This window comes from Narcine bancroftii, chromosome 3 (genome assembly GCF_036971445.1).
Source record: "Narcine bancroftii isolate sNarBan1 chromosome 3, sNarBan1.hap1, whole genome shotgun sequence".
Lineage (NCBI taxonomy): Eukaryota > Metazoa > Chordata > Chondrichthyes > Torpediniformes > Narcinidae > Narcine > Narcine bancroftii.
In genome coordinates, this window is record NC_091471.1 from 55,194,795 (window position 1) to 55,218,503 (window position 23,709).

A 23,709-nucleotide genomic window follows, 5' to 3' on the forward strand; every position below is an offset into this window, starting at 1 on the left:
CCAGTCTCCCCCCCATTCCTGCCCAACTTGCACTGCCAGTCTCCCCCCCGCCTGACTAACTCTTGCTGACGATCTCCCCCCCCACCCACCCAACTCGCACTGCCATCTCCCCCCCTTGCCCGCCTGACTCGTGCTGCCGGTCTCCCCCCTTTGCCCACCCAACTTGTGCTGCCAGTCTCCCCCCCCCCACTCCTCACCCGCTCAACTCGCGCTGCCAGTCTCCCCTCCCTCCTCACCTGCCCAACTCGCGCTGCTGGTCTCTCCCACTTACCCGCCCGACCCGCGCTGCTGTCTCTCTTCCCACTTGCTGGATTCTGGAGCTTTCAAGATTTTAGATGTCCGGATAAAGGATTGTGTACCTGTACCTGTTACTGTCATGTCATAATTATGTTGCTCAATTAATCATCCAGAGACCAGGCCATGCAATTCAAAGACATGTGTTCAAACCATCATTTTAAATTGAATGAATTAAATGATCTGGAATTAAAAGATGGTGTCAAAATTGTTGACCCTGCAAATATTGAATTGTTATAAAAGGCAGTTTGGACACAAATATCTTTTCAGTAAACCAGGCTCACTTAACCTGTAACTAAAATGATTGTTGCTAACCATCTGCAATGATTTAGCAAGAGAAATTGAAGGTGAATCTTCCCAGGATTTCCACATTCTATGAATTTATTACCTTTTGATTTGAGTGTAAATTGCAAATTCAAGGTTTACCCAAACTGTTGCTTGTAACATGTGCTGGCGCTCTTTATGGTTTTGAGTTCTAACCTGTGATCCAATAAAAACAGCAATATAATTGTACATCACTTCATCCTGTAACATCAAGATCTTGTGCATCCCTCACTCTCTCACCCTCTCTTGACATGCTGACTGTGAACTTTTAGTAACTTATGTTTAGTTATCTCCCTCTTGTTAGAGTTGTTTTCCCTCTTGCAGCTCCTGTCATTGAATCTCTCCCACTTTTGACATCCATTTTCCACTCCACCTGACATCGCAACATATCTGAACTTAATGCATGCAGTGAAACGATTGGCCACAACGACACTTCAATAATATTGATTAAAAATTGTGTTTAAAATCCAGCTGGGTCTCTGGACCATAAAGTGCAAGCTTGCTTCTTCCTTACAAGAGCATTTTAATCTGGTCCATTGCACTCAGTGTGTTCTCAATCACCAACGGTGTGATGGAATAATATTATAAAGAAGTACTGTACTTACTCAGCAGGAATATTTGCAATGATAATGTTATGTAGCATGAGCACTTCCCTCCAGACCTATTGCATCTTGTGGGAAGAAAAGACTCAAATTTCACAAGTGAACTGAAAATGTTTGGCGTTGACATCTAAATACTATTTGTGCAATCTAAAATCTTGCTAAATTGAAGTCCATGTGAATCAAGATGAAAATTCTTCACTAAACTGAAGTTAAATATTATTCAAAGGAGAATGGTTGATGGGTCGCACCTGAATATTACCACAGAGGCTCCTCAGTCCATTGTCTTAAACCTAGACATAATCTTCCACTCATTACAAGATTTATACTGAATTATGTTTACTGACAGCCTCATGACATTCAATTTCATACAGAACCCCCAGATAATAATATAGTTTGAAGTTGTATATGCCCAAATATGAGGCATGTTCAGCCTTGGGCTTCAGTGACAATTCGCATAGATAGCCCATGTGTCAGGCAAAGGCCATCTCTTATATAGAACTCCAACTTCTTTTCCTGCTATTGAGCCGCATAACATGGCCAACCCTCCCTTTCAACACTTTAAGCTTGTAATCAATTGGAAATGTACCAATGTCAGCAGTGTAAATGCTATGTTGCAAAGCAGGACGGGGGTGGGTAGTCTGTGTTGAGTTAGTCATTGCTTCTTTTGTCCACTTCTAAAGCAAAAATAAAAAAAAGCATACATACAGTCCCCAGGTTGCAAACAAGATCCATTTCTAAGTCTGCCTTTAAGTCAACTTTGTAGGTAACTCAGAAAGGTACATATGGTTCTTATGTAGCGTCAGTTGGACAAATGTTTGTCTTAGTATATGTACTAACTATCCTATCTATTCCCCTCATTATGCTGTAGACCTCTATCTGTACACACTCCCTCCCATACAACCCCCACCAATTCAACATGCACTATTGAATATTATAATTAATATTGTCTCTTGGAAACACTTCCAATAATTTTCCATCACCATGGTTAGATTGGCTTTCATTAGACATTTGATTGTTTTTCCCTCTTTTTAAACAATGGTGCATTGTTTACAAGCTTCCAGTCCTCTGGCTGTACAATTGTTGTCTTGGAGATTTGCAAGGCAATGGTCAGTGTCATTGCCATTTATCTCTCACTTCTAAGGTATCTGCAATGTCAATAATTTTTCTATTATTTCTGAATGTGTAACCGAGTGATGGGTTGTCTTAATCATTGCTCTCTTCTTGGTCTTCTGTCACCATGCCAAGATGTAACTTGTCAATATCTGAAAGGAGTCTCCTCAAATTATCTTAGAGTTTGCACAGAAATAGACTATTCAGCTCACCAAGACTATGTATTTTCAAACATCCATTAAATATTGTAAGACATGATAAAAATTGGGTATGAAGACAGTGTTATCCTAATGGTTTTACCTCTGTTGGTGATCTTGACCTCATATGTGGTGATTGTGAATTGGTGATCCTCTTGACCAATAGAGAGTGTCAGAGGTGGAATGTTCCAGTTTGGGTTAGATGCAAAATAGATGCCCCACAATGTCGTGAGATGCTAATAAAATTTAATTAATACAAAAGAAACCAAGTTTCTTTATTACAACAAAATAAACATCACAAGGTACCAGGAGTCAGTATCAACAGGAGACGTGGAAAGCGTGAAGCCTCCTGATGCTGTGAAATGGACTGAGAATGTCGACCACAAAGTGGTGGTTATTCAAACAAAGATTCATACAAGCCATTGAGCTTGATAGGAAACTGAATGCAAGGAAGATTTCACTGCAACTTATCATGGTGGAAATCAAGCTTGAGAGGGATTCTACAAGTTTGCTTTTGCTGAGGTAGATGACCAGGACAAGTTCAACAAGGTTATCAAGATGTTTGAAGAGCACTGCTCACTAAAGAAAAGTCAAATGTTCGAGAGACACGTGTTCTGCTCACATACTTGATACTTTTTTAAAGGACTTGAAATTAAAAGCAAGAACATGCAATTTTGATCTGTGATCAAATTGTGTTCAGGATTATTGACAAGAAGTGACAGAGAGGTTACTATGAGAGATGGATCTTATCTTAGTGGAGCTGTGATGATATGCTACATCAGTGAATTAGTTCTGCAACATGCAAAAAAGTTCAGTGAGAGTGCAATGACCAGTGAAAACAAATGCAGAGCCATAGCCACAGTGTCTGTATTCACAGATAAATAGAGAATGAGACATAAGAAACAACAAAAAGATGGAGAGACATTCAAGTGTAAATGATGTGGCACTTAACATGCAATAAAACAATGCCAGAACATTAATCTGGAAAATATCAATTGGTGAAGTTGGGAGGATATGGTATTTGAGGATATCTTTGGTTTGGCTTTGCAGACGAAGATTTATGGAGGGGTATATCCACGTCTGCTGCAGGCTCGTTGGTGACTGACAAGTCCGATGCGGGACAGGCAGGCACGGTTGCAGCGGTTGCAAGGGAAAATTGGTTGGTTGGGGTTGGGTGTTGGGTTTTTCCTCCTTTGTCTTTTGTCAGTGAGGTGGGCTCTGCGATCTTCTTCAAAGGAGGTTGCTGCCCGCTGAACTGTGAGGTGCTGTCGGACTCTGGCTTTACCTTACTCTTAATTTAGTCTATGTGTAGTCTGAGTCCAGCGTGTTCTTTGAATGAAGTGATAGGAGAAGGTATTCGGTTCAACAGTCAATTTATTACACAGCACAAGAATAAAACTTAACAGAGCTCTGGGTCAATCGTTAGTTCATAGGTCACCTGCACAGTGAGCTATTCCCCAAGACTGACCCCTATTGTCCAGTTGGCTCAGTTTATATAGGTCAACCTTATCATACAGAACAAAAGTTGGCTTCCTTTGCTAGATTTCATTATCATACAGAACAAAAGTTGTCTTCCTTTGCTAGATCTTTTTGCATAAGGGTTATCACAAGTCATCTCCTGTTTTGCAGATATCTGGGGTGTAGCGTTCCCATCTGAATCCTCCAGGCCAGACTATCCTGTTGATTTGATCAGAAATTACTTCATCCCCAGATATTTCTAATCACCATTCTGTTCCTGCCTGGCCAATTTCTGCTGTTCTCTTTAACACCTCCTCATGCCTTAATCTTCCTCCTAGACTGGTTTTCCATTCCCTTTGTTTCTTGCAGGCCATTCTTTGTTCTGGTCTGGCCTGTGTCTCCTGCGCTACTCACCACCTCCTTCAGTTTGAGCATTCCTCCTAAATCGTTTTATGCATTTCCTCTCCCTGTATTTTGGAGCAGACAATTTTGCTCAGCCAGCTTTGCTCCATGCTGTGATTGCCACTTAATCACATTCCTTTTTCCCTGAACCATGCAGTAAATATACACTTATTAATTAATCATTTATTTCATACTGTTTTAACCCCTAGATTCCAACAGTCCCCCTTTTGGTCTCATGAAAATGAGACCAACCACCAGTTAACTTATGGGACCAAGACCTCAGGAGTTTTTACAAGGACCGGCATCTCCAACCCCTTGTTAAACTTAACCTCACAAACTTGGACATTATGAACACACTTCAGTCCAATGGGGGCCCCAACACAGTGTTCAGGAACGTCAGTCCAATCCGCAAAGTACTGTTTCGGATCGTTATGGGCCTCCTAGGCTGACCACAAACACTTTGTACAGTTGTTTCCTTCTCCAGATGCTTCAAGGGGTAGGAACAACATCACCCATAGTCCCCACATAGTGTCCATCACAGCTCCCTTCATTGTTTTGATGCCAATAAATCGATTATGCCGTCAACCACTGATACACAGTCACCGTAGTCCAATAGTCTCTTTAAAAAGGGACGTTAAGTGTTCTTAGTCCGTGGTTGCTTCACAGGTTCTTAGTCACCTCCGTTCGAATCTGTTCCAGTGTACGTGTCTGTGGGTCCGTTGCTGCACACTGACTCTCGCCTTTTCCTTGTAGTCGAACCGCGTGGGACGTCCTCTCCACCACTCTGTAGGGTCCTGTCCACCTGGGCTCCGACCACTTTCTTTTGATGACCTTTAGCAGAACCCACTCCGCGACTGAAGGTATCGGTGTTTCCCCTTCTCTGTTGGGACTTGTGACCTGTTGTGAAAAATCTGACACCAGAGCCGTTAGTTTTTCATAATAAAGCTTGCATCCCATTGAGCTTACCTCATTCTTCGTAGTCTGAATTTCGGCTCCCGGTCCTGGAAACTGGTGCCCTGTTTGTAGTTCATATGGAGTAAATCCTGTCACAGAACTTACCGAACTCCTTATTGACATTAATGCCAGGGGCAACGCATCCACCCAATTTAGTTTGGTCCGTGCCTGTACTTTCCCGATCTTACTTTTTATTGTTTGGTTCATCCTCTCCACTTTCCCTTGGGATTGCGGATGGTACACCGTTCCAAAAGCATGTTTCAATCCCAACATTGCTTCTACCTCCTGTAGATCATTATTCTTAAAATGACTTCCATTATCAGACCTAATTTTTCTAGGAAATCCGTGTCTCGGAATATACTGGTTGATCAGGAATTTACATACCGTCCTTGCATCTTCTCTTTTGGCAGGGATTGCCTCTGGCCACCCTGTGAACACATCTACTGCTACTAAGAGGTATCGATAGCCACTTACCCTCTCAATCATGTCCGTATAATCAAGTACGATTTCCTGCCCTGGTAACTTAGGTAGCGGGAACTGACCTTCATGTGGCTTTACAGTCGCCTTTACATTGAAAGCTATACATACCTCACACTCTCTAATATGGTTCTCCACCATCGCCGGCAGGAAGGGGCGCCACCAATGTATCAAGTACCTTATCATCTGCTTCTTTCCACAGTGTGTTAGCCCATGCGTCTCCTCGAGGAGGGGTTTCATGAGTCCAGATGATAAAACTGGCCTCCCGTCTATCGATCTCCATAGTCCTTGATCCTTGGTTGCCCACCTTTCCTCCCATACCATCCTTTCCTGAGGTGATGCCTTTGCTTGTTCCTGTATAATTACTTCTACCCTACACGGTGGTAATAAGTCATGTGCTGTTCTGTATGCCTGTATCATAATAAACTGAGGGCCGTATCCTGCTGCCCTTTTAGCGGCCATGTCCACTTCCTGATTTCCCCGAGCCACCATCGTATCTGTTCTATCATGTCCTTCACATTTAAGAACTGCTAATGCCCTTGGTTTCAGGAGGGGCTCAGCCAGTTTCCTAACATCCTTCTCGTGTTTAATTGGGGTCATTGCTGCTGTTAAAAACCCACTTCTAATCCATTGACTAAGTTCAACCTGAATTGTCCCTACCACATATGCCGAGTCTGTATATATATTGACCTCCTTCCCTTCTGCCCATTCTAATGCTGCTATCATTCCCTGTAGTTCTGCGAGTTGTGCTGACTCCTTTCCTCTCACTGTCCCTGTAATGATTTCTTCAAATCCTCCTGTAGTTTTTCATACCACCGCATAGGCAGCTTTCAATCCATTTGTGGGGTGTCTGTAACAACACCCATCTGTAAACAAGGTTTCATCTGGTTCTCTTAAGGGTGTCGCCTGTAAGTCAGGTCTTATTTTAATATCCTTTACTACCCTCTTCTCACAACAGTGTGGTTCTCCCTCTCCCATATTGTCTGCCATGTTAATGCCTTCATAGGTAAATGTAACATTTGGAGCATTCAGGATCTTTTCTAGTCTCGTCTGCCTTAGTGAAGTCATTGTAAATGCTGTCGAGCTCACAAATGCTACAATGCTATGTGCTGTTAATACCGTCAGGCCATGTCCCATTACTATGTGTGCCACCTTTTGTAAAATCTTTGCTACTCCCGCTGCATGTCTCGTACATGGTGGGTGTCTGTTTTCCGTTGGGTCTAGTGTGATACTCACATACATGAGCACACATCTTCCACCCACTTTTTTCTGAAAAAAAACACCATCAATTGTGTGTGCTTTTTCAGAAACATCCAAAAAGAAAGGAGGTTATAATTTGGAATCGCCAAATCTGTAGCTGTTGCTTCAATAGAATAAAACTCATCTCAGCCTGTGCAGTCCAATCAAGTGTAGCTCCCAGATTCCTCATCCCCTGCTCATTCACCAAAGTTCGCAGTGGATGTGTCAACTCACCATACGATGGGATAAACTGCCTACTATAACCTGACAAACCCAAAAACGAAAGCATCTCTTTTACTGTCTTTGGTTTTGGATGATGTAGTATCGCTGTTCGATGTGCAGGGGAAATCCCTGTGCCTTTCGCTGAGACCATTCTCCCTAAAAAGGTGACCACCTGCCTGCAGCATTGCAGCTTTGAACGAGAGACTTTAAAGCCTGCCTTGAACAGCTGCACTAGCAGGAGACAGGTGGCCTCCAAACAGGAAGTATGATCAGGTGCTGCTAATAGGATGTCATCTACATACTGGATCAGAACTACCCCACCTGGCAGTGCTAGCCCCCCTAGCTGTTCTCTCAACACCTGATTGAAAATCCCTGGAGATAAGATAAAGCCCTGTGGAAGCCTAGTATACCGCAACTTTCTACCTCTATACGTGAACGAAAACACATCTCTTAATGGTTCTGCCAGCGGCAAGCAAAAGAAAGCATTCGCTAAATCTATGCAAGAGAACCACTTGTGGTTGGGGGTTAAAGCAGTCATGGCAGTATATGGGTTTGGTACTGGAACTGTGGGTGTTCTCACAATACCATTGATGCGCCTTAAGTCATGGGCCATCCGATATTTGCCCGAGTCTTGTTTAGGAACAGGTAAAATGTGTGTATTCCAACTAGAACGCAAATGTTCCAACACCCCTGAATACATAAGGCCATCAATGGTCTCTGCCAAACCTTCCTCAGCTTCAGGTTTGTGGGGATACTGCATCTGCCAAATAGGGGTGTAATCTGACAGTTCGAAGGTTATGGGATCAACCTGCTGACAAAAACCCACATCTGCTGGTCCCACTGACCACAGGTTCTCAGGGAGAGAATGTAGCATAGGGGCCGAGTCGGGGTGATCCATCTTCTCTCTACCATGAAAGCGTTCAATCTGTCTATGCTCAAGGAGGACTTGATCATATGTTGGAGACAAAATTTTGTATGCCTGACCAGATGAGGAGAACTGCACTGTCGGTATTTGGGTGTCAGACCAGTCACTTAGGGACATCAAGTTCCGACACATCGGTCCCAAATCTTTTGCCTGATGAGTAGTGCCAATTGCAAGGGTGATATGAGGAATGGCCTCACCTGCCATCTCATACCATTCCAGCTGTTCAGATGTCAGTGCTACCATAGCGGCCATTCCCTATTTTCCTACCACTATGTAGTCCGAATTAATCTCCCATTGCCTGCCCTCTCTTTGGCTTGGCTTCGCGGACGAAGATTTATGGAGGGGGTAAAAAGTCCACGTCAGCTGCAGACTCGTTTGTGGCTGACAAGTCCGATGCGGGACAGGCAGACACGATTGCAGCGGTTGCAGGGGAAAATTGGTTGGTTGGGGATGGGTGTTGGGTTTTTCCTCCTTTGCCTTTTGTCAGTGAGGTAGGCTCTGCGGTCTTCTTCAAAGGAGGTTGCTGCCCGCCAAACTGTGAGGCGCCAAGATGCACGGTTTGAGGCGATATCAGCCCACTGGCGGTGGTCAATGTGGCAGGCACCAAGAGATTTCTTTAGGCAGTCCTTGTACCTTTTCTTTGGTGCACCTCTGTCACGGTGGCCAGTGGAGAGCTCGCCATATAACACGATCTTGGGAAGGCGATGGTCCTCCATTCTGGAGACGTGACCCATCCAGCGCAGCTGGATCTTCAGCAGCGTGGACTCGATGCTGTCGACCTCTGCCATCTCGAGTACTTCGACGTTAGGGATGTAAGCGCTCCAATGGATGTTGAGGATGGAGCGGAGACAACGCTGGTGGAAGCGTTCTAGGAGCCGTAGATGTGCCGGTAGAGGACCCATGATTCGGAGCTGAACAGGAGTGTGGGTATGACAACGGCTCTGTATACGCTTATCTTTGTGAGGTTTTTCAGTTGGTTGTTTTTCCAGACTCTTTTGTGTAGTCTTCCAAAGGCGCTATTTGCCTTGGCGAGTCTGTTGTCTATCTCATTGTCGATCCTTGCATCTGATGAAATGGTGCAGCCGAGATAGGTAAACTGGTTGACCGTTTTGAGTTTTGTGTGCCCAATGGAGATGTGGGGGGGCTGGTAATCATGGTGGGGAGCTGGCTGATGGAGGACCTCAGTTTTCTTCAGGCTGACTTCCAGGCCAAACATTTTGGCAGTTTCCGCAAAGCAGGACGTCAAGCGCTGAAGAGCTGGCTCTGAATGGGCAACTAAAGCGGCATCGTCTGCAAAGAGTAGTTCACGGACAAGTTTCTCTTGTGTCTTGGTGTCTTCATAAAAGGCATGCTGATACATTTCATCCCCATCCCTATCGTAAAACAGGGTCATATGGGGAGGGTCCAAGGGAGGGGTATATGGGTGTAATGTCTGGATCCACGGCTTCCATTGATTATAAAGCTTTAGCAGCCCTCCCTTCTGTGGGTCCTCTGGTTGCAACAACCCCCAGTAAATGTCAGCCCATTGTCCCTCAGACGCGGATCCTCCAGCTGCCGCCAACAACATCTGAGAACTGGAATGCAGTGTAGTTAATGAACAGTTCATAGAATATCCATTTGGAAAGGTGACCTCTATTCCGCTGGGTCCACAAAGGATCGATGCTCCGCACTTGACCAACAGGTCTCTGCCCAAGAGATTGGTAGGGTACCTGGCTGACAAAATGTATTGATGTGTAAAAGTCTGTCCCGCCACAGAAGTGACTAGTGGTGTAGAAAACGGCAGATTTTCTGGTGTACCCGAGAACCCTATCAGCTGGACGCTAGAGGATGATGTTTTATCTTGAAATTCAGTGCCAGTGAGTGTTGAAAATCTGGCTCCTGTATCCACTAAAAAGGATACTTCCATGTCCATTACTTTAATCTGCAGGAAAGGGTCTGCCAACCTAGCCTGCTCGTGGGTGCTCGGGCTCCGTCTCTGTGGGCAATATTGCTCCTCCTCTGTCAGCAAAGGGAATTATCTCTTCGGAGCTAGAGCCGCATAGGGTGCCTGATGTACTGGGGGTGGCACTGACGATCTCTGGGGCTGGACCCAATGCTCATTTTGTGGTGGTCCACATCCCCTTCCCCCAGTGTCCCGAGGATCCCAAGCTAGGGGGCAGTCTCTCTTCCAGTGTCCTGGCTGACCGCATACAAAACATACGGCTGGTTGCATTCGTGGAGCACCCCGACCTCTCCCTCTTACTCGGAATCCCCCCATTGGACCTCCCATTCTGCCCACATAGGTGGGACCCAGTGCCCAATATGGGGCCGGGTGCCAACTCATATTATTCCCTTGTGGTGGCTGCGGTGGCTGCTGAATCATCTGGTTCGCACCCTTTGAGGAAATCTTTTTTGCCTTGTTTGCCTTTTTCCTAGCCTTGTCCAATTGAAGCTTAAGGAGTTGCACTTGTGCCGACTCCGTAGTTTGTTTGTCCTCCTTTTGCTTAGCCCTGTAACGCTTCATGTGATGGGTCAAATGTTTTTCCCATTGCTCACTCGAGCAGCCAGGAATATCAGGGTTATTCTCTAATGCCTCCCTAACTACAGCTGGCAGTCCATTCATTACTGCAGCCCTAAAGAGTGTAGTCTGCAAGGGATCTGTGGCTGGGTGTACTCCTGCTTTATCCGTCCAACTCTCCTTACACTGACTCAAAAAAGTCGAGATCTCCTCATCCTCCTTTATGGAAAAGGTCAGGGACTGCATGACACCGGGGGGAACGGGGAACTTATCTCTCATTGCCCCTCCTACTGCCATAGCATGGTTGGCAAATGGCTCGGCATCGAGGCACCTAGTGATTCCTGCGATCATTTCTACCTGCTGTATCTCCCACAGCCCAAGCTGTTTACCCAATAATGCTCTCCAATCCCCTATGGCTATCTTATGTCCCATCGTATATTGGCAGAACTTTCCCATCCACGCTCCACCTCCCTCAGTCGGAGGTGGCATTTTGTCCAAAATACAATTCATGTCGGTGAATGAGAAGAGTTGATACCTTTCCCCAATTTGCGGACCCTCATAAATTAGCGGCATCTGTCTATACCTTTCTGGAAGCCGTACTTCCTCCCTGTCCCGCAACGCATATCCCAAAGGGGAGCGAGGGTTATCCTGACCCTGTCTTCTGTGTGTGATCATGCTTCCCCTGATCGTGACTGGCTGTTCCTCCTCTTCATTCTCAACACTCACACTAGCTAGATCAGTATCCTCGTTCTGCTCTCTCTCCCGCTCCCACCTGACACTTGCTGGGTCATTTCCCTTCCTATTCTCCTCTTGTCCCAGCTCTCTCTCATCTGTATTTCCCAAGCCCCTACTATTTTTCCTTACTGCACATCTATCGTTCTGTACTTCGTGCACCCACTCTTTTGTTTCCTCCACTCTCTCCTGCGCAACTCTCTTCAGTCTCTCCTTCGCCTCATGTAGTTCTGGACCTGTTAACTCAGTGACATTCACTATTCCCTCACTTATCTGCATCACTGGCATTTGGGGAATAGGATAAGGTGGTGGCAATGTCTCCGGTAACTCTGGATATAACGGGGCTGACGGCTTCACCTCCCCCGTATTCTCCTTAGTGTTATGGGATCCCTTTTTAATATCATGTTGAAGGTTCGCTTCCACAGCCATGCAAGCCAATGTCATAATGTGTAAATCTGCCCTTCTCTGTTCCTTCACTTCTCTCTGTTGTTTAAACCTTCTTCTATTCCATATAGATCCTTGTCCTTTTGCCTCATGTTCCTGTACCTCCTTGGCTGCTTCCCTCTCTGCTTCTCCTAAGTACAGTACCAGCCGGATTTTTTCAAACCCTCGTGGTACCTTCCCCTGATTCTGCAGCTCTCTCCATATCTGTTCGTACCGTGCCATAGCCTGTACCTCCTCTCCCTTCGGTAATCCTCCCAGTAATTGATTCCTTGTTTTCTGCCACTGTCGGTTTACAGATGGGGGAACCCCTCTGTCTCCCCCGAGCTCTTGCACTACATCCCTATTTACTCCTTCCATCTCCGTTCCGATCTTTAACCCTTTAGACCGTGATTCACTGGGTCTCTCCCCTGGTAGGATTTTGACACCCTGAAATTTACTTCGTCCCTTCCCACGTTATTATGAACACCAGCAGCACACTACACACGATCCTTAAACAAATACTTATTATAAACTATTATGATACACTAGACGATTCCTAAACAGATACTTATACACTATAGAAACAAATAACTATAAAACAATGCACCTTATACAGATACTTATTATACACTACTATGGTACACGATCCTTAATCAAATACTTATCACACACTACAGAAACAAATAACTATCACAATGCACCTTATACAGATACTTATACACTACTATGGTACACGATCCTTAATCAAATACTTATTACACACTATAGAAGCAAATAACCATCACCATACACCTTATTCTAATTGGCCAAGTGTCTAAACCTATCTCTCGAGATCGCTACGAGGGGACTCCAACCCCGTTCTACTAGGAGGACTCCAACCCCCTTTCTACTAGGAGGACTCCAACCCCCTTTTTACTACAGGGGACTCCAACCCCGTTCTACTAGGAGGACTCCAACCCCCTTCTACTACAGGGGACTCCAACCCCGTTCTACTAGGGGGACTCCAACCCCCTTTTGTTTTATTCTTTGGCTTTAACGAGGGCTTTTGCAGAGTAGTGATAACACACAATTTATCTTTGCCAATAGCAGAACTTCATTAAAACAGGCGTCTGCTTACCTCCCTTTGTAGAATGGTCACTTGTTGTTATCACCACACCACAATCGACCGGTGTTTCATATCTTTTTCTTCCGTCACTTCTCCATCTTCATCACGTCGGGGTCACCAAATTGTCGGACTCTGGCTTTACCTTACTCTTAATTTAGTCTATGTGTAGTCTGAGTCCAGCGTGTTCTTTGAATGAAGTGATAGGAGAAGGTATTCGGTTCAACAGTCAATTTATTACACAGCACAAGAATAAAACTTAACAGAGCTCTGGGTCAATCGTTAGTTCATAGGTCACCTGCACAGTGAGCTATTCCCCAAGACTGACCCCTATTGTCCAGTTGGCTCAGTTTATATAGGTCAACCTTATCATACAGAACAAAAGTTGGCTTCCTTTGCTAGATTTCATTATCATACAGAACAAAAGTTGTCTTCCTTTGCTAGATCTTTTTGCATAAGGGTTATCACAAGTCATCTCCTGTTTTGCAGATATCTGGGGTGTAGCGTTCCCATCTGAATCCTCCAGGCCAGACTATCCTGTTGATTTGATCAGAAATTACTTCATCCCCAGATATTTCTAATCACCATTCTGTTCCTGCCTGGCCAATTTCTGCTGTTCTCTTTAACACCTCCTCATGACTTAATCTTCCTCCTAGACTGGTTTTCCATTCCCTTTGTTTCTTGCAGGCCATTCTTTGTTCTGGTCTGGCCTGTGTCTCCTGCGCTACTCACCACCTCCTTCAGTTTGAGCATTCCTCCTAAATCGTTTTATGCATTTCCTCTCCCTGTATTTTGGAGCAGACAATTTTGCTCAGCCAGCTTTGCTCCATGCTGTGATTGCCACTTAATCACATTCCTTTTTCCCTGAACCATGCAGTAAATATACACTTATTAATTAATCATTTATTTCATACTGTTTTAACCCCTAGATTCCAACAGTGCCAAGATGCATGGTTGGAGGTGATATCAGCCCACTGACAGTGGTCAATGTGGCAGACACCAAGAGATTTCTTTAAGCAGTACTTGTACCTCATCTTTGGTGCACCTCTGTCTCGGTGGCCAGTGGAGAGCTCGCCATAGAACATGATCTTGGGAAGGCGATGGTCCTCCATTCTGGAGACGTGACCCACCTAGAGCAGTTGGGTCTTCAGCAGCGTGGACTCTGCCAGCTTGAGTACTTCAATGTTGGTTATGATATCACTCCAATGAATGTTGAGGATGGAGCGGAGACAGAGCTGATGGAAGCATTCTAGGAGCCGTAGGTGATGCCGGTAGAGGACCCATGATTCGGAGCCGAACAGGAGCGTGGGTATGACAACGGCTCTGTACACGCTGATCTTTGTGTGTTTTTCCTCAGGTGGTTGTTTTTCCAGACTCTTTTGTGTAGTCTTCCAAAGGCACTATTTGCCTTGTCTATCTCGTTGATATTGTGAGAGATAATAGATTATAGGAAGTAAAATTAGTATGAATATAAAATAAAGAATAATAGACTAGACTAGAGGAAGTTAAGTAAGTGCTGAGTAGGGATGAATTCCGATAAGTGTGTGAGGAAGGATTATGCAAGTACAATAGAAGAAAGGTCTAGATAGTGATAAAATAATTAGCAGGTTCTGCATAGGTAGTAAGTCCTGGGGGTTGAGAGGTGTGAATAAGGACAAAGGCAGATTCATGAATATGGAGAATGACATGATGGGACCCAGACAGGATACCCCATGGTCTTTCAAGTTTACAGAAACTGCACGTAGGCAGACAGAATTACCAAATGCCAAACCAATCCAGAAGGCAGAAGAATGTTAGGGGGGGGGGGGGAGTATCTCTACACTGAAATGAACTCTATAAAAGTTGGATGAGCTCCAATATGTGTGTGTATTCCCATGGTAAGGGGAAGCACCCAACTTTGCACTGTTGTACAATAAATGTTCTTTGTTCTTAATTTTTGTCTCGAGCGAAATCTGTGAAGGTCCTCCTGTTTCTCACAATATGAACACATATATTTTGGCAATTTCCTGTCAGATCATTGAATAATTGACTGCAGTGCCTGCACTTCTGGCATTGAACCTCCAGAATTATCTGGTTGCTCATATTTTTCACCATGACCTCTGGCTTCTGTGAACACAATGCTTCTCTACTGCTTCTCTTTTCTCTTCTTTCTTTGGCTTGGCTTCGCAGATGAAGATTTATGGAGGGGGTAAAAGTCCATGTCAGCTGCAGCCTCATTTGTGGCTGACAAGTCCGATGCGGGACAGGCAGACACGATTGCAGCGGTTGCAAGGGAAAATTGGTTGGTTGGGGTTGGGTGTTGGGTTTTTCCTCCTTTGCCTTTTGTCAGTGAGGTGGGCTCTGCGGTCTTCTTCAAAGGAGGTTGCTGCCCGCCAAACTGTGAGGCGCCAAGATGTGTTGGTGAATGTGAAATGATGCAGCTTGGCAAATCTGGGCACCTGCTCTCTCATACTCCACCATTTCCTGCCTTTTCAAACTAGATTCAGTTACAAAATTTAAGCCTCAGCACTGCTGCAGCCACAATGGTTATGAGGCTCAGGTTAACCTTGCACATGTGTATTTTTAGCAATGCAGGATAGCCTGGAGCAGTGTCAGTAAGAATTGATTTGGAGACCCCTGATAAAATATGCAACCAATCAATAGCATGGGTAGGAGGTGCTAGCTGCATATGGGAATTGTGCTTAAGTAATTGTGCTAAGATATTTCTGTGCTGACCTGTTATCCATCGAATGGGTGTGTGGGGGAGGTTGTCAGCAGTGGAGATAAATTTGCATCTTGGCCTTCATGCACTTCTCAGAGGTACTTTGCACACTCTTAGTTTTACTCTCACAGAAGCTAGGTTACAACAGTGGCATGACTGAAATAGTCAGAACATTTATCTGGAAAATATCAAGGTCTTTTGGGAGTTCCACCAACCCCAGACTCAAATAGAAGAACACTTGGGCTGTACCTGGAGCTACTTTGAAACAGTTCACATTGTAGTTTCCCTTATCGCATCTCTTCTTTTTACTTAATTTTCCATTTTTAATCAGATTATCTGCCGTCACAAATATTTTGCTGTTTGATTAACAAAGAGCTGATCCGGAAAGTATGTGATTATTGATGTGGACTATAATATAAAATGTAAATGCTTATGTCAAAGCGCACTAAATATCAAACAGAGAATAATTTAGCGGAACCACTTAAATTTTCACGATTGAGCCAACTTTATTCAATCTGAATTGCATAGTTAATGTGACATTGAACAAACATGTCACTTGTTTCTAATCTAACACATTAATTCACTTGCATCAAACTCTTAGACTCAGAGATAACAAAATATGCACAAATTTTACAACTGTATCAACTTGTGCACATGTATAATAAAAATAAATTGTTGATATTAATTTTTTTATCACTAATTTGATATTTAATAACTGCTATTTTAGTGATCGTTGTGCATGTTATTGACTTTCAAATACTATCATTTGCTTTGGCAGGATATGAAGAATGACTACTGATTACATTGGAACTGGTTGAAAGCTGAAATCTATTTTAGGTATTAGACATAACACATGATCCATGAAAGATTATCACACCACTACTCAATGCACTTGCCAGGATTTTGCTACTGCCCAAATTTGGTGGAGACTGAAAGCAAATGATACTCAACAATCAATTACTAATTACAGCTGAAGTCTTTTAAATAAGGAGTAAGTTGTAGGATAGTGTTATTTAAAGAAAGGTACCTGAAGCTATTGCTCTCAAAACAGAACAGCTCATCAATGTCTTTTACTGGGCACGTATTGGTGATCAGGTCTGCCTGTTCTTACTGTACTTCACAACAACTACCATTAATACTAAAGCATTCAAAGTCCATCAAAACATTGACACATGAAAACAATAAATTCTATGTTTTATAATTTTATATATGTATTGAAGCCTTTCTTTATTTCTTATTGCTTTCACTTTAAAAAAAAAAGAAAGTGGAATATCGGGTGAAATTACTATTCTGAATTTTCACTATATTTCTCCACACCTGTTAGGGATTTTTCACCAAGAAGAATAACACATGTAAGGCATGTAAGAAATCATTAAACCGCATTAATTTGCTGCATATTTCAATAAGTTGTTGGCAATCCTCAGAAGATGGCAGTGATCCATATTTTCAACACACAGCTCTATTGTCATTAAGGCTATGGTATTTCTAATCCTTGTCCTGAATTCCATCTTACTAACATCCTCAATGAATGCATGAGATCATGTTTGTAACAGTTAGTTGAGATCAGTGGTTTTCAAACACTTTCTTTCCACTCACATACCACCTTAAGTAATTCCTATGCCACATGTGCTCTGAGATTAGTAAGGGATTGCTTAAGGTGGTAGGTGAAAAAAAGGTTGAGAACCATGGCTCTTGACCCAATTGATATGGAAAAAAAAATTATTGAGAAAAATTGTAATTGACCCATTTCATTTGGAGTTATTAAACTGTGCACATAAAACTAGTCAATTAAATGTGATGGAATTGTGTTACTATTAATCTTTAGTTATTATATATATTTCTTAGTAAAGGGATTTTGTGGGTGGACAGGGGCATACACACCACAGACCGCTACATGCAGAAACCATTTTGAAAGTTGACATTTTTGCTTTTCCATTGTTGGTTGAAGATGGGTAATCAACCATAAAATCTGAAGTGATTCTTCATTTAACTTAGAATTGAATTGCTGAAACAATAGATATTTGCTCAGAAGCATCTAAGTACACAAAGAGGACTTTTTGATTCAATGGACAGCAGACAGGCTAGAGTCCTTTGCTCATGATTCATACTTTTGAAGTGGTTTGAAGAAACTTCAAAGACAGCAGTGATGTCATGTGATTTTGACACTCCATAAAGCTGCCTTTTAATATTGCACCAAGATTAATCTGGAGCCAAAAATGCAGTAGAATCCAGTCATAGAGGTAGTGTTTGTATTGTCAGGTGAGGAACACAGAATTATGGTGGCTTGGGAAAGGATGGCCACTTTGCTGCTTCTCTTGTTCAAGAGAGAGAGAGAGTAGTGCTACAGTAGCATTTTAAAAAGCCACTTGTGACTGACTCAATTCTGGGTAAAAGAAAGCAAGATCATTCTTGTTTCTGGATTGTAACCATTGTTATGGTTACTTTGTCAGACTCATACCTGAGTTTGTGAAATCATCGTGGAAGAAAACACAAGTTCTGAAACCTTTATGCAAAAGGGGGAAATCATTCATATGAAGAAACAATTCTCTGAAAACAACTCTACAAGAATTTCATGAGTTTTAAGAAGTCTTATGCCTCACACCTACTCCATAATTACTTTTTAATTTTTAAAAAATTTTTCACACTATGAACCATATTGACCAAAATATACCGTGTCATTTTCTCCCCTTTATCCCCCTCCATTCCCTCTCTCCTTCCCAACCCCTCCCCACCCACTCAATGCTCAACATAAATGATACATTAAACTCATTAAACAATGTCATCACACAATGAAAATAAACAAGAAAATAGTGTCATCTACTTTTACACACTGGGTCAGTTCATTTCGTCTTCTTCTCCTTCTGTCATTTTAGGTGGTGGAGGTCCGCGGTAGGACTTCTCTGTTGTGTTCCATGTACGGTTCCCAAATTTGTTCAAATACTGTGATGTTATTTCTTAAATTATATGTTATTTTTTCCAATGGAATACATTTAATCATTTCTATGTACCATTGCTGTATCCTCAGGTTATCTTCTGATTTCCAGGTTGACATAATACATTTTTTTGCTACAGCTAAGGCTATCATAATAAATCTTTTTTGTGCTCCATCCAAAGCGAGTCCATGTTCTTTACTTCTTATATTACTTAGAAGAAAGATCGCTTGATTTTTTTTGGTATGTTGCTTTTTGTGATTTTATTTAATATCTGATTTAGATCTTCCAAAAACTTTTCCACTTTCTCACATGCCCAAATTGCATGTACCGTTGTTCCCGTTTCCTCCTGACAGCAAAAACATCTATCTGATACTGTTGGGTCCCATTTATTAAATAATAAGGAAATTCTTATGGAAAGGGGGGAAACCGAAGATAATGCTAGATAAATTAACAGAATGGTACAAACAAGAGGGCTTACAGCTACCAAACTTTAAGAATTATTATAGAGCAGCACAATTAAGATACCTATCAGATTTTTATCAAACAAGGGAAAAACCAGATTGGACCAGATTAGAACTAGATAAAATAGGGGAGAAGGTACCTGAACATATACTATATAAGTGCGATGAAAAGCTGGTACATCCTGGGAATTCACCAGTACTGCACCATCTGCTCAACATTTGGAAGAAGATTCACGTAGAAAGGAAAAAAAACAAATTATCAACTACCAAAATTAATATTGATGCAAAATCAACTAATCTCCATTTCTTCCTATGGATGCTGTTTGACCTGCTCGAGGAAATTTTCCAGTTCTTTTTTTTAAATTTGAGAACAGTCAACCAGAATATCCACCATTACTTTGATGAATCCGATTTATATTTTAATCCCTGATCTCATCTCCAGTTAGCTAATTCTGCTATAAAAGTCAAAACTATTGGAAATGCAATTCTTTTTCTTCAAGTTTCTCTGATTTCCTGATTTTGAGTGGATGGTTAACAAGTGCCTTGTTCTCTGTTGTCACCAATTCTCAGTGCTTACACATTCTTTGTGTGCAGTTTTCTCCCCCCATTTTAATGAGGTGTAAATACTTGGCAGTGTCAGGATGGTGGCATAACCCTCCTCTGTAGATAAGATGACAGTTTTATGATCACTGCTGGTGATCCAAAATTTTTATTCCAAATTTATTAAGCTATTTGAATTTAAATTCCCCAGCTGCTACTTGACGTTCAAACTCATAGCTTCACATTAACAGTCTAAAATTTTGGATACTAGTTTCATAACATATTACTGTGCTCTTGCAACATTGGATGGTTGCAATTACTTTTGAAGCATTTGAATATAGCAGACATAAATTTCTTTTAGACCTATATATTTTAGAATACCATTGATAAATAATTCGAGGCCTGAGGTACCAACTGGAAAGGAACCATCAGGCTTTTTGTCATATCATGTTCAGATATGTTGCTTATTCATTAATAGAGATTTACCAGAGAAACACAAAACCTGCAGAGACTGAACTTTGAGTGAACAGACAGGCTGCATCCACGGATAGAAATGGTCAGCCAAATTTTCAGGGCAACTTTCTTTATTTAAACTAAAGGAAGAACAGGAGGTATAGAAAGGGGGAAATTGATAGGATATTGGACAGAAGCTAGGAGAGGTGAAGTGATGGGTAGGGGAAGTGACCTCTGCAGCAGTGGGGAGGGGGAGATGGGTGGGGTGGGCAGGGAGGCATTGCAGTTTAGATGAAAATGGAGCAGGTAAAAGAGAGATGGAAACGGGAACTAAGTCGAGGTGTGGTTGCCTAAATCAGACAACTCAGTAAATGCTATTGGGTTTATTGCTATTGTCGGACTCTGGCTTAGTCTATGTGTCGTCTGAGTCCAGCGTGTTTGTTAAATGAAGTGATAGGAGAAGGTATTCGGTTCAACAATCAGTTTATAACACAGCACAAGAATAAAGCTTAACAGAGCTCTGGTTCAGTCGTTAGTTCATAGGTCACCTGCACAGTGAGCTATTCCCCAAGACTGACCTCTACTGTCCAGTCTCTACAGTTTATATAGCTCAACCTTATCATACAGAACAAAAGTTGGCTTCTTTTGCTAGATTTCATTATCATACAGAACAAAAGTTGGCTTTCTTTGCTAGATATCTTGCATAAGATTTATCACAAGTAATTTCCTGCTCTGCAGTTATCTGGGGTGTAGAGCTCCCATCTTAATCCTCAAGGCCAGAATATCCTGTTGTTTTGATCAGAAATCAATTCATACCCCAGATATTTCTAATTATTTCTTTGTTCTCATCTGGCCATATTCTTCTGTTCTACTCAACACCTCCTTCTGTCTTCACCTTCTTACTGAGTTAGTTTCCATTCTCTTTGTTTCTGACAGTCTCTGTCAGGATACTCTTTGTTCTTGTCTGGCCATCGTCTCTTGTGCTAATCAACACCTCTTTTTGCCTTAACCTTCCTACTAAATTGTTTCATACATATTCTCTCTTGTATTTTGGGAGCAGGCAATTCTAAACCTACTGTAATCAGCCAACTTTGCTACATACTGTGGCTGCCCCTTACTTACATTACTCTTTCCCTTCACCATGAGGTAAATATTACATTGTTACATAGTACTGGATTCATGTACACAAAATGAATAGTACATAAGCATATATTCTACATATTTTCTATGATTAATTAACCCCTATATTCCAACAGTCCCCCTTTTGGTCTCATGAAAATGAGACCAACCACCAGTTAACTTATGGGACCAAGACCTCAGGAGTTTTTGCAAGGACCGGCATCTCCGACCCCTTGTTAAACTTAACCTCACAAACTTGGTCATTATGAACACACTTCAGTCCAGTGGGGGGCCTCAACACAGCGTTCAGGAAAGTCAGTCCAATCTGCAAAGTACTGTTCCGGTTCATATGGGCCCTCCATGCTGACCGCATCCGTCTCCAGACCCTTCAAGGGCTAGGAACAACATCACCCATAGTCCCCACATAGTGTTCGTCACAGCCCCATAAATTCTGTTGACTTCAATATAGAGATATCACTTCAAATACTGATGTACAGTCACCGTAATCCAATAGTCTCTTTAAAGGGACCTGTTCAAAAAGTTCTTAGTCCGTAGTTGCTTCACAGGTTCTCAGTCACCTCCGTTCGAATCTGTTCCAGTGTCCGTGTCGGTGGGTCCGTTGCTGTTCACTGACTCCAATGATACCATGTCTCTCCTTTTCCCAGTAGTCGAACCGCGTGGGACGTTCTTTCCACCACTCTGTAGGGTCCTGTCCACCTGGGCTCCAACCACTTTCTCTTGATCAACTTCAGCAGAACTCACTCCGCAATGGATGGTATCGGGGTTTCACCTTTTCGTTCGGTACTTGTAACCTGTTGTGAAAAAGCTGATACCAGAGCTGTTAGTTTATCATAATAAAGCTTACATTTCATTGGACTTACCTCTTCCGGCTCCAGGTCCCGGAAACTGGTGCCCCGTTTGTAGTTCATATGGAGTAAATCCTGTCACATAACTTACCGAACTCCTTATTGACATCAATGCCGGGGCAGCGCATTCACCCAATTTAAACTTGCCTGTACTTTCCCGATCATACCTTTTATTGTTTGGTTCATTCTCTCCACTTTTCCTTGGGATTGTGGATGATACACCATTCCAAAGGCATGTTTCAACCCCAGCATCACTTCTACTTCCTGTAAATCTTCATTCTTAAAATGACTTCCATTATCTGACCTGATCTTCCTAGGAAACCCGTGATTGGAATGTACTGGTTGATTAGGAACTTAATTACTGTCTTTGCATCTTCTCTTTTGGCAGGGATTGCCTCAGGCCAACCTGTGAACACATCAACTGCTACTAAGAGGTATCGATATCCCCTTGCCCTCTCTATCATGTCCGTGTAATCTGCCCTGGTAACTTAGGCAACGGAAACTGTCCTTCGTGAGGTTTCACAATCGCCTTGACATTATATGTTATACATACCTTACACTCTCTTATATGATTCTCCACCATCGCTGGCAGGAAGGGGTGCCACCAATGTATCAAATACCTTATCATCTGTTTCTTCCCACAGTGGGTTAACCCATGTGCCTCCTCCAGGAGGGGTTTCATGAGTCCAGATGGTAATACTGGCCTACCGTCCATTGATCTCCACAGTCCTTGATCTTCAGTTGCTTTCCATACCATCATTTCCTGGGGTGGTGCCTACGCTTGTTCCTGAATTATTACTCCTACCTCACAAGGTGGCAATAAGTCATGTGCCATTCTATTTACCTGCATCATAATAAACTGAGGGCCGTACCCTGCTGCCCTTTTTGCGGCCGTGTCCGCTTCCTGATTTCCCCGAGCTAACATCGTATCTGTTTTATCATGGCCCTTACATTTAATAACTGCTAATGTCCTTGTTTTCAGGAGGGCCTCAGCCAATTTCCTAACATCCTTCTCGTGTTTAATTGGGGTCCTTGCTGCTGTTAAAAACCCACTTTTAATCCATTGATTAAGCTCAACCTGTACTGTCCCTACCACATATGCCGAATCTGTATATATATTTACCTCCTTTCCTTCTGCCCATTCTAATGCTGCTATCATTCCTTGTAGTTTGGTCAGTTGTACTGACTCCTTTCCTCTCACTGTCCCTGTAATAATTTCTTCAAATCCTTCTGTGGTTCTCCGTACTACTGCATAGGTGGCTTTTAATCCGTCCTTGGGATGTCTGTAACAACAACCATTTGTAAATAAGGTTTCATCTGGTTCTCTCAAGGGTGAAGCCTGTAAATCAGGTCTTATTTTAATATCCCTTAGAACCCTCTTTTCACAACAGTGTGGTTCTCCCTCTCCCATATTGTCTGCCATGTTAATGCCTTCATGGGTAAATGTAATATTTGGAGCATTCAGGAACTTTTCCAGTCTCGTCTGCCTCAGTGACGTCATTGTAAACACTGTCGAGCTCACAAATGCTACAATACTGTGTGTTGTTAATACCATCAGGGCATGTCCCATCACTATATGTGCCACCTTTTGTAAAATCTTTGCTACCCCCGCTGCATGTCTCGTGCATGGTGGGTGTCTGTCTTCATTCGGATCTAATGTTATACTCACATACATGAG

At 42.8% G+C, this 23,709-nt stretch overlaps 1 long non-coding RNA gene across 2 annotated transcripts in view; it reads left to right on the top strand.

Annotated features, from left to right (window-relative positions):
* The window catches only part of LOC138757188 (uncharacterized), a 119,305-nt gene extending 100,707 nt beyond the window's left edge, over positions 1-18,598 (top strand). For both annotated transcript variants that reach the window (XR_011353409.1, XR_011353410.1), the window contains one exon: positions 16,438-18,598. This is a non-coding gene — a long non-coding RNA (uncharacterized lncRNA). The remainder of the gene's footprint in view (positions 1-16,437) is intronic.
* Positions 18,599-23,709: the final 5,111 nt, after the last annotated feature.